Consider the following 12,743-nt stretch of genomic DNA (forward strand, 5'->3'; position numbering starts at 1 on the left):
TGTTGCTTGGTCTCAGGTGTAAAGTGGTATGCCCAGGTTTCGTCACCCGTGACAACTGAGTCCAGAAAGTTGTCCTGTTCGGCTGCAAGGCGGTGAAGAAATGCGCGGGAATCATCATCTCGTTGCCGCATGTGGCCCTCAGTCAGCATGCGTGGCACCCATCTTGCGCACACCTTCCGGTAGTTCAATGTTTCCGTTAAAATTCTGTGAGCGGTGCTTCGGGAAACCTCAGGAACCAACGTGCAGAGATCATCCAGGGTGATCCGCCAATCTTCACGCATGCTTTGCTCAACCTTCAACACTGTCTCGTCAGAAATTGACGGTCTCCCGCTCCTTTGTTCGTCGTGAATTTCGGTCCGACCAGCTGCAAAATCTGTACACCACTTACGAACATTTTTTACATCCACGCACGACTCACCATACACTTCCGTCAATTGGCGATGGATTTCAATTGGCGCAGTGCTCTTTGCGTTCAAAAACTGAACAACTGCACGCAATTCGCACATGGCGGTAACATCCAAAGGGATCTCCATTCTCAACGGCTGCCAAGCCAAGACTGCGCGCCTCAGCGCGGCGTGCGCATGTTTACACAGAGCGCGTGAAGTACTCTTCATAGCAGTGCGACCAACTGCCACACAAACAGAGTTCCGTACTTATAAAAAAATAGGAGACCTTACTTTTGGGATTACCCTCGGAGGTTTCGGCTTGTGCCTAGCCATTATCAAATGGTTCAAATGGCTCTGAGCACTATGGGACTCAACTGCTGAGGTCATTAGTCCCCTAGAACTTAGAACTAGTTAAGCCTAACTAACCTAAGGACATCACACACATCCATGCCCGAGGCAGGATTCGAACCTGCGACCGTAGCGGTCTCGCGGTTCCAGACTGCAGCGCCAGAACCGCGCGGCCACTTCGGCCGGTCTAGCCATTATCAATGCACTATTTCATAGATATGTCCTAGTATGTTGGTTCCCTGTTGTTCGGACTTCTGTCACAGTTCATCCAAGACCCGAGTAGAGGCACTGGCCGGAAGCTGAAAGGAAAGGCTGCCTGATTGCTCTGCTCCATCACTTTGAAAAACGTAATTCATCAGACCAGGCGACCGTTTCCAGTATCGATGATCCCATGCAAGGCGTCGTTGGGGCAACACGGGAGTCGTCTGCTGCAGAGCCCCATGTTCAACAACTGTGATCGGAAAAACTTGAGCCTGTACCGACACTGTGTACTGTCGTCGTCTAGCGTTTTGTCGTTTACTCGTGGTTTCACCGTCCTTCAATTTTGTAGATGCTGACACACGAACCGACACCCAGCTTCAGCCTTTCCGAGAAGCTCGTTCCCAGGCATCGGGATATAACGATCTGCCCTTTGTCAAAGTCGCTTTTGTCAATCGATTTGCTCATTTGCTGTTCCTATCGTCGCTAGTTTGATTCCTCTTTCTTCTCTTCTTTGCTTACGCACTGTCCTTACTGCGTCACGTGCTCTAACACAAACATGCGCCATGTGTTCTGCCGGTTGACAGTGGTCACAGTTTTGGCTCATCAGTGTAGGTGGCGAGACGGGAATCTGAGGCTGCCTATTACAGTAACAAGGCACAACTGGTATTACTTTGTTTGAAATTACTGAAACTGCAACAGCCAGAGGAAAATAAATGTTATTAAAGCTGAATAGTTTTCTCATCTCTGTCTATACATGTCACTAAATTTAAGTCCTCCGTCATTTTTTCCTGGCTGAGTGTGGAAGCAACTCTCCGAAACTACTGTACGGATTATGATACGGTTTTTACTGATTGTTGACAGATCAAAAGTGATGACTTGTGCATACAGGGTGTTCAGAAACTCCCACTACAAGCTTCTAAGACGTGCAGAGGGGAGTGAGTACAAAACATTTTGAACAGAAACCCATGTTTGGAAACATATCGTTTCCGTTCTACGACGCTTTCAATTGAGTTGTGTAACACGTCCATGTCTGCTGAAGGAAACAGAGAACCCTCAGAGCTGCTTGTCCTGCTGCGTAGTACGGTAGACAGGATGACTTGCAATACGTCAGCTGGTCATCAGTATGAACTTCTCCTTGTTGGGTCGTATGCAAAGTTTACTTTACGATACTTCTGCAGAGACAGAGGAAGATCTGCTGGCACGAGTTTTGGCCGCTGCACTAGAAACTGAAGAGACATCAGGAGATATGGAGAGTATGTATCAGAATGCGCTTCTTAGGTACAATGTCGGTAACAACGCCACATCGAGCCGCTGTTGTAATGCGTCAGTACTGTTCTGTACGAACAGTATGCTAGGTTCTTTTTTGTTTTGGAATAATGTAAACACGTAATTTTTATGTGTTGATACCAACAAAGTGATAAGCAGGTGTTTCGTTACGTTTACTTTGGAATTGATATCTAATAATTGTACTGCGTCACGCATAATTCAGTTCCTCAAGCAGAAGTGGATGAGTTTAACTTCTGCATTGAAATCGTCATACGTTTTCGGACATGGATTGCTATTCAAAATATTATGTACTTCCTCCCTAAGGGGAATTTCCGAACACCTTGTATAATTTATTACCACTACGTAATACAAGTCGTCCGTCTGTTAGTTACTCAGTTATCTGTGAGAAGTCGGGTTGATCGCTGGGTGATATTCAAAACGAGGTGAACGGTGGAAAATGATTTTCTGTTCGTGAATCGTATCCTATAATAAATTTAAAAGGTCCGACGTGCAAGATACTGTCTAATAGTTATGTCTCATAACAGCGTTATTTTAGTACACTACTGGCCATTAAAATTTCCACACCAAGAAGAAATGCAGATGATAAACGGTATTCATTAGGCAAATATATTATACTAGAACTGACATGTGATTACATTTTCACGCGATTTGGGTGCATAGATCCTGAGAACAACCACCTCTGGTCGAAATAACGGCCTTGATACGCCTAGGCATTGAGTCAAACAGAGCTTGGATGGCGTGTACAGGTACAGCTGCCCATGCAGCTTCAACACGATACCACAGTTCATCAAGAGTAGTGACTGGCGTATTGTGACGAGCCAATTGCTCGGCCACCATTGACCAGAAGTTTTCAGTTGGTGAGAGATCTGGAGAACGTGCTGGCCAGGGCAGCAGTCGAACATTTCCTGTATCCAGAAAGGCCCGTACAGGACTTGCAACATGCGGTCGTGCATTATCCTGCTGAAATGCAGGGTTTGGTTCAAATGGCTCTGAGCACTATGGGACTCGACTGCTGAGGTCATTAGTCCCCTAGAACTTAGAACTAGTTAAACGTAACAACCTAAGGACATCACAAACATCCACGTCCGAGGCAGGATTCGAACCTGCGACCGTAGCGGTCTTGCGGTTCCAGACTGCAGCGCCTTTAACCGCACGGCCACTTCGGCCGGCAATGCAGGGTTTCACAGGGATCGAATGAAGGGTAGAGCCACGGGTCGTAACACATCTGAAATGTAACGTCCACTGTTCAAAGTGCCGTCAATGCGAACAAGAGGTGACCGAGACGTGTAACCAATGGCGCCCCATACCATCACGCCGGGTGATACGCCCGTATGGCGATGACGAATACACGCTTCCAATGTGCGTTCATCACGACGTCGCCAAACACGGATGCGACCATCATGATGCTATAAACAGAATCTGGATTCATCCGAAAAAATGACGTTTTGCCATTCGTGCACCCAGGTTCGTCATTGGGCACACCCTCGCAGACACTCCTGTCTGTGATGCAGCGTCAAGGGTAACCGCAGCCATGTCTGCGAGCTGATAATCCATGCTGCTGCAAACGTCGTCGAACTGTTCGTGCAGATGGTTGTTGTCTTGCAAACTTCCCCATCTGTTGACTCAGGGATCGAGACGTGGCTGCACGATCCGTTACAGCCATGCGGATATGATGCCTGTTATCTCGACTGTTAGTGGTACCAGGCCGTTGGGATCCAGCACGGCATTACGCATTACTCCCCTGAACCCACCGATTCCATATTCTGCTAACAGTCATTGGATCTCGACCAAAGCGAGCAGAATGTCGCGATGTGATAAGCCACAATCACGATAGGCTACAATCCGACCTTTATCAAAATCGGAAACGTGATGGTACATATTTCTCCTCCTTACACGAGGTATCACAACAACGTTTCGCCAGGCAACGCCGGTCAACTGCTGTTCGTGTATGAGAAATCGGTTGGAAACTTTCCTTATGCCAGCACGTTGTATGTGTCGCCACCGGCGCCAAACTTGTGTGAATACTCTGAAAAACTAATCATTTGCATATCACAGCATCTTCTTCTTGTCGGTTAAATTTCGCGTCTGTAGCACGTCATCTTCGTGGTGTAGCAATTTTAATAGCCAGTAGTGTAGTAACGTTGACTATTGAAGTGGAACTATCAGACATATCACAGACGGAGTTACCATGTTAATGAGTATGAATATTTACCTGCCCGTACCCTACGGTATATTTAAAACTGCGTAATAAATTGAGCAGGTTCATTCATTGCAGTTCCCAAAGAGTACTGACTCGAAAGAGGCCCCACAAACATGTCCAGCAATTCCGCTGAAATTGCACCATGTAATCTGTGACGTTGGACGTGGCGACACTGGACTCTGCAAAATTGTTTGACACGGCAGTGCGTTTCCGCGCGTCGCTGTTCCTGGAGCTCAGTATTCAGTGTTTAGTGACAATGTATCGCTATTCTGTCGAAGAGCGCGTGTTTCTTGGGAAATAATATTGGATTACTGGTTCCATTAAGACATTTCAGAGAATGTTTGTTGAACTTTTTGGTGACCAGCATATACCGTCTAAATGCTTCACACAAGTCACGCAGAGCGGTCGCGTGGTTTGAGGCGCCATGTCACGGATAGCGCGGTCCCTCCCGCCGGAGTTTAGAGTCCTCCCTCGGGCGTGGGTGCGTATGTGTGTGTTGTTCTTGGCGTAAGTTAGTTAAAGTAGTGTGTAAGTCTAGGCACCGATGACTTCAGCAGTTTGGTCACTTACGAATTCGCACACAATTGAACATTGCTGCACACAAAAGTTAGTCAACAAGATGGAGAGCAGTGGAACGGTGTTGGGTCTTCACGGCGGGGGACAGCCGAAATTGTCGGAAGGAGAAGTGACTGACGTGTAATAACGATTGTTGGCGTCTCCTGCAATGTCTGTCCGACGTTTATCTCAGGATTGTGGAATGTTACAGAGCATATGTCACAGAGCAGCGAAGATGACCGGCTTGTATCCGTACAGGTTCATAGTCTATCAGGTTCTAAATGTCAGTGACAAAGGCACACGCATTACTTTTTGCCGTTGGTTACAACAATTTATTGGTCAGAGGCCAGGATATTGCAGTGGCCTGTTCGGGCGGAGTTTAGTTTTTCTTTAGATTTCGAAAGGACTGTGGCACTCAGGGTTACGTGATTTAACACCACTTTTTTCATCTGAGGTTGTCTAGAAGGCAAGGTCTGCAGGAACAAACCACACAACTTGGAAGCTTTACGAGAGAACATCGTTCGTGAAAATCCGGCAGTGACACTAGAGGTTCTGGCAGCAACATTCGATAATCTGCAGCGACGTTGAAACGTCCCCTTAGAAAAATTTATGAAAGAATGTGCTGATAAACCTCTTACATTTTTTGATTTTCAAACAGCTGAGGAGAACTGAACGTGATCAGACATTTCGCTCTTTACCTATTCTGATCAACACTAAACTGACCCAACATTTTTAGCGCAACGCAATCTGACTTTAAATAATCCCTACAAAAGAATGGCCCTGACTGACAATAACCTGTACCTTTCATGAATCACTTACCTCACAAAAATCTTCGTTACTCAAACTACTGCAATACAGCGTGCGCCAATACTGCCAGCTGAATAAAAGATTCTAACTACTGAAGGCACTAACTACTGATAGGCATAGTTAGCAAATGAAAGATTTTGATAGAGAACAGACAATGTATTTACCATAATAGTGTTCAAATTCCAACAATGCAAACCAGCCACAGACTGCACTCAGCAGTCAGTGATTTTCGTATAGAGCGCTACATGGCGTTACCAACATAAAAATCTAAACAGCCTACTTACAACGTGTTCAACTGTTTCTAGAATGAAATTTTCACTCTACAGCGGAGTGTGCGCTGATATGAAACTTCCTGGCAGATTAAAACTGTGTGCCGGACCGAGACTCGAACTCGGGACCTTTGCCTTTCGCGGGCAAGTGCTCTACCGCCTGAGCTACCCAAGCACGACTCACGCCCCGTCCTCACAGCTTTAATTTCGCCAGTACCTCGTCTCCTACCTTCCAAACTTTACAGAAGCTCTCCTGCGAACCTTGCAGAACTAGCACTCCTGAAAGAAAGGATATTGCGGAGACATGGCTTAGCCACAGCCTGGGGGATGTTTCTAGAATGAAATTTTCACTCTACAGCACTAGCCCGCGAAAGGCAAAGGTCCCGAGTTCGAGTCTCGGTCCGGTACACAGTTTTTTGTTCAACTGTGTTTACAAGTCGAGTGCAGTCACTTCCAGCATCTTTTGTGACTCAGCTTCATTTCCCCACGGACAGGGTATGAAACATTTATTTAATTTCGTTTCTTGATTTTTAAGCAAAGCCTTTAAGTGTAATTTGGCAACGGCCTTGCCGCAGTGGATACACTGGTTCGCATCAGATCACCGAAGTTAAGCGCTGTCGGGCGTGGCCGGCACTTGAATGGGTGTCCATCCGGGCCGCCATGATCTGTTGCCATTTTTGGGTATGCACTCAGCCTTGTAATGCCAACTGAGGAGCTACTCGACCGAATAGTAGCGTTTCCGGTCAAAGAAAACCATCAAAACGACCGGGAGAGCGGTGTGCTGACCACACGCCTCTCCTAACCGCATCCTCAGCTGAAGATGACACGGCGGTCGGATGGTCCGGATGGGACACTTGTGGCCTAATGACGGAGTGCTCAAATGTAATTTAAGCAAATGTTTGTCTGTGAGGCCACTTTCGAGTAGGACACCCTGTATCTAATTATTGGGTTGGGGTTGTTTTTGGGGAGGAGACCAGACGGCGAGGTCATTGGTCTCAACGGATTAGGGAAGGACGGGGAAGGAAGTCGGCCGTGCCCTTTGAAAGGAACTATCCCGGCATTTGCCTGGAGCGATTTAGGGAAATCACGGAAAACCTAAATCAGGATGGCAGGAAAACCTAAATCAGGATTGAACCGTCGTCCTCCCGAATGCGAGTCCAGTGTCTAACCACTGCGCCGCCTCGCTCGGTTCTAATTATTGTAGTGGAAAAACTGTTTGACGGTTTCTCTCGCGCATCCCTCGTTTGCAGTGGTCGGCAAGTGGTTTGCTCGTCTAAGAAGACGCGGGAAACGCGGCGATGGCCGGCGCCGTGGCGAGTGTACCGCTAAGGCTGCGGGCAGCCAGGGTGGAGTGGAGAGGAGCGCGGATTTATGCTAACGGGAAGCGCCGGTGCTGGCGCGGGTGCTGGTGGGGGTGCCGGAGCCCGTGGCGGGCCATCCAGTTTCGCAGTCAATGCCCGGCGCCGATGAACTCGGCTGACCCCGCGTAGCCGGCGGGCCTCTCCGCGGATCCGGCCGGTCGCCTTCTGCGAACGCGGCGCGGCCGAGCGGCATCGGCGCGTACAGCTATTTGTAACTTCCGCCCACCCTTCCCAGGCGGTATCCACCGTGTTTTGCAGTCCCGTGACGATGCGTTTTCAGTGATTTACGGCTACCTGGTACGTTAACGCAAGTACTGGGTGGTAGAAATACTCGAAGTAGAGCATCCTAATTAAACTAGCGTGCCGTGTTCGACGTGCTGCTGGACGCTCAGAAACGATGCGACTTGTGCACACGGGGCGTGGGCCCCAACGTGATATACGGGATCGCAACGCGCTCCAGCGGCAGATGGCGGTGTTCAAGTGGTTCAATTGGCTCTGAGCACTATGGGACTTAACTTCTGAGGTCATCAGTCCCATAGAACTTACAACTACTTAAACCTAACTAACCTAAGGACATCACACACATCCATGCCCGAGGCAGGATTCCAACCTTCGACCGTAGCGGTTGCGCGGTTCCAGACTGTAGCGCCTAGAACCGTTCGGCCACAGCGGCCGGCAATTGTCGGGTGTATCTGGCTCGTAAATTAGACTGTTTACGAAATGAACGGGCGTAAAATTCCCATATTAGCTCTATTAAAACGCACTTTTCTCCCTTGTCCATATGCTAATGAGGATCTCCTGTCTGTAGTATCGATAAATAAAAAGTTCAATGTCCGTGAAAATATTATAAGTCAAAAAGGGAAGAACCATGTCCAGTTAGTAAGGACATCGGCTTATAAAAGGTCCACTACAAATAGTGCGGTACAGATTTACAATAGTTTTCCACATAAGGTAAAAATTATTTCATCGTTCTCTCTGTTTTTAGAAACCACAGGTCGTTCTCACTTGACCACTGTTCCTACTCAATAGCAGAATTTCTACATGTGAATTATAAAACTTAAAAAAAAAGGCAGAATATCTTACTGCAAGTAGTACAAGGTTTCCTGTAGATTAAGCCAATCGAACAAACTCACCCCTCGAAAAAATAGAGCACTTACATTTACATAACATCGAATGTTAAAATATATACTTACTTTAAACTAATGTGAAAGTATCAGAACCTATTAAAAATGTGAAGGTTAGGAAAAGAATTTTGGATGTTGTGGGGACGCGAACCACGAACATTTCGAAATTTTGCAACGTGTCTTTCACTCTACTTACGGCGCACCGTGAACACGAATGTCGAGAGATCACACCTAGTTTGTTACCATGTCCTGAAAGCTTTAATTGTAGCTATATTCCTATCTGAAATTTAAATATAACAAATTGTACCAAGAAAATTTTCTGTCGAAGGCTAACCAAACCTGAATGGTGCGAAAATTGGCAGTTGAACCTAAATAACGAAAAGTGTGAGGTCATCCACATGAGTGCTAAAAGGAATTCGTTAAACTTCGGTTACACGATAAATCAGTCTAATCTAAAGGCCTAAAATTCAATTAAATACCTAGGAATTACAATTACGAACAACTTAAATTGGAAGGAACGTATAGAAAATGTTGTGGGGAAGGCTAACCAAAGACTGCGTTTTATTCGCAGGACACTTAAAAACTGTAACACACCTACTAAGGAGACTGCCTACACTGCGCTTGCCCATCCTCTTTTAGAATGCTGCTGCGCGGTGTGAGATCCTTACCAGATGGAATTGACGGAGTACATCGAAAAAGTTCAAAAAAAGGGGAGCGCGTTTTGTATCATCGGGAAATATGGGAGAGAGTGTCACTGAAATGATACAAGGTTCGGGGTGGACATCATTAAAAAAAAGGTGTTTCTCGTTGCGGCGGAATCTTCTCATGAAATTCCAGTCACACAACTTTCTCCTCCGAATGCAAAAATATTTTGTTGTCATAGGGAGAAAACGATCACCATGATAAAAATAAGGGAAATCAAAGATCGTACGGAAAGCTAGAGGCGTTCGTACTTTTCGCGCGCTATTCGAGATTACAACAATAGATAATTGTGAAGGTAGTTCGATGAACCCTCTGCCAGGCACTTAAATGTGATTTGCAGAGTATCCAAGTAGATGTAGATGTAGAACAACGCCTTTTTAATGGATCCTCAGCATGCTGTTGATTTTAAATGGCAAACTCTCACAATACGCATGTTACAATAAGCCTGTTACCACGAATATGACGTTTCTCGACATTTGATTGCACGAACCGTACAATTAGGGGCGGGTTTTCGGGAGTTCCCCAATCTGCTGGTGTTCAGAAATTGCGATTGTACGTACGGGCTTCAACTGGAAGCCAATATGGCGCCTCACAACTCTACACCGAAGGGAGACGGCGTGCGTGTGACGTAGGTGGCGTTCTGCCATCCCATTGGTCGAAGTTGAAATGCACGTTAAGAATATCTGATATTCCAGACATTGCTCTGCACGATCGGAAAGACTCCCCAATGCTGTTCCACACAATGACTTCAGAAACTCGACACGCTCAACGTTCGGATGCACGGTCCGCGTGCGGACGGCTTAAGAGAAAGACCACGTGAGCATTCTACACGTGCGTTAAGTGGGTCGTTACGGCCGACAGCTGGCTGGTTGGCCCAACATTGTAAGTACGCTGACGGGAATGGGTACTATTACTCAATGAAGCATCAGTCTGATGCAGTCTGTTAAGTAAGAGCTTGGTCGGCGTTACACACAGATGGCAAAAGCTGTCGCTTTAATTGTTTCACAGTCCGCTAGAGTGAACCTTTGTCCTTCATGCAATTTCCATAAAGCAATAGTTTACTTTGAATTTTTGACTAATTTAACTGCACAGAAGAGTTTACAAATTTATTACAGATTTTTGATACCGACTACCAGACGTTGGTTCATCGACAAAAATGAAGTCTGGACGCTGCAGGAAGACAATGATCCGAAGCGCCATAGCAGGCTTTGCAGCCACTGAAAAATGGAGAAAGGTTTGCAGGTGCTGGATCGGCCCTCAAGGTCGCCTGACGCTAATCCTGTCGATCATGTAGGGTCTTACTTCAAAAAACAATTGCAAGAGAAAAGAGATCTTCATTTTGGAACAGCTGTCAAAATTCGACGCATTTGGAACTCTCTTAAACGTGAGTACGCGGAAAACTTGGTTTCAAACATGCCTCGGAGATGTCAAGCAATATCGACGCTGCGGGTGAATGGACCTATTATTAATTGTAATTTATTTTTCCTTTTGTTCACATATGATGTGTGGATATGTTTTAGTTTGTTGTCAAATAATTTTTTCTGCTAATTAACCCGATCGCAGTCTTACTTTGCAGAATTAATTTATCAAACTCTGTGGAGTAGTTCATCACATAAAGGTTAGAATAAATAAATGCACTTTCATTTCATTTGGAACTGATATCCACAATCGACAACAGCTTGAGGAATGACCCCCTTCAGCACCATTCCACTGTCCGATCACATGCATCCGTCATTCCACTGTAATGTGCAATTGGTCACAAGATGTCACGATAGACGGATCCACCAGTATAAAAGGAGGCGGGGAATATTCAGTTGTCAGTAGAGAAGCAATAACAGCAGAATGGGTCTGTTAAGAGAGCTCAGAGAATTCAGATTTGAGCAAGCGACTGGTATCACCTGAGTAACAAATCAATCTGGGACATTTCTGCCCTTCTATAGCTGACTAAGTCGACTGCCAGTGATGTGATTGTAAAAGCGGAAAGGCAGAGGAACAGTCACAGCTGAACCAGGACCACGCAGACCTCTGGAACTGACGGACAGAAACCGTCGCTGTGAAACATCTCTTGGAATCAGTGGAAGAAATCGCTCGTCAATTCCAAAGTGCAACCAGCTGTCCAGCTAGCAGAATGACCGAGTGTAGAGAGTTAAAAAGAATGGGGGTATTATGGCCGCGCAGCTTCTCATAAGACACGTTTCTGTAGTCAGTGGTAAGTGTCTCCTCAGGTAGGGTAAAGAGCGACGTCACTGGATACGGAAAACTGCAGGTGAGTTATTTGGAATGACGAATCACGCTGCCCGTGTGGCATTCCAATAGAAGGCTTTGGGTGTGGTGAATGTCTGGTGAACGTTACCTTCTATCAAGTGTAGTGCCAACAGTGAAGTATGGAGGAGGTGGTGTTATGATTTGTAAGTATTTTTAGTAATTACTGTGTGGTTCCCCCACTGCAATCCAGAGAACACTAAATGCGAAAGGATATGAATACATTTTACAGCACTCTGTACGTGTCCTGTAGAGGAACAGTTAGGACACGATTATTGTATTAGCAGGACGATGCACTCTGACATAAAGCAGCATTTATGAGGCGATGATTCCTTGATAAACAGCATCTGTGAAGCAATGATTTATGGACCAATATTCATGAAATGGACTGGCCTTCACGTAGTCTCTACTGGAATCTAATGGAACATTTTTGGGATGAGTTAGAACGTCAACTTGTAAGGTGGCTATAATTTTGCATCTTACAAGCACTCATCTACATACTTTGCTGTGATTTACAACAGGAATTAGGTATCATTTGGTAGATTGTACATCGTATATATGAATATTTGCAATATACCGACATTGTCACATAAACCTTGTAAATAGTTGTTAAAGCTTATTGCATGAAAGTGATGGAGTGCAAAACGGCGTAATGAATGTCTGCCTATACTAGTAGAGGTTGGAATGCCAATGGAAATGAAACGGCAGGCGTAACTCAAGCCCCAGGTGGAAAAGCCCGCACAGGTGTGTTGGTCCTGCTTAATACAGGAAGTAGACAAGACAGAGGACGGTCGGGGCACATAGCGGCGGCTGGCCAATGTTGCACCGGGGCCAGAAGGGTAACCGGAAAATACTTAGGATACTCTGAAAAACTTCGATGCAGCAAAGAGGAACGAGGAAACGTCACCTCGGAAATCACGCAGGTTGGGTTATTTCCGAGTGTTTTTTCTCTGAGAAGCGTATCGTTGTTTAAGTGTAGGTATTTCCTCGCAAACTTTCCGCGCTGGACGACAAAAGACTAAATATGGTTGGTCGGCGTTTGGAAGAATCTGTAGAGAGGGAGAATATTCTGTGGTTTCGAGAATATGATTAGCCTTCTGCAGTTACGAGGGATGGGAGCTGAGTTTTGCTGGGAAGCCAGCGGTGGAGAGAAGAGGTCTTCCGTTTTCAGCGCCCATGTTGGAAGGTCGCTCAGTATCAGCTTTTGTTGGTACAGACGGACTTGCTGTCTTTGCTCTCAG

The sequence above is a fragment of the Schistocerca piceifrons genome, chromosome 5 (genome assembly GCF_021461385.2).
Source record: "Schistocerca piceifrons isolate TAMUIC-IGC-003096 chromosome 5, iqSchPice1.1, whole genome shotgun sequence".
NCBI lineage: Eukaryota > Metazoa > Arthropoda > Insecta > Orthoptera > Acrididae > Schistocerca > Schistocerca piceifrons.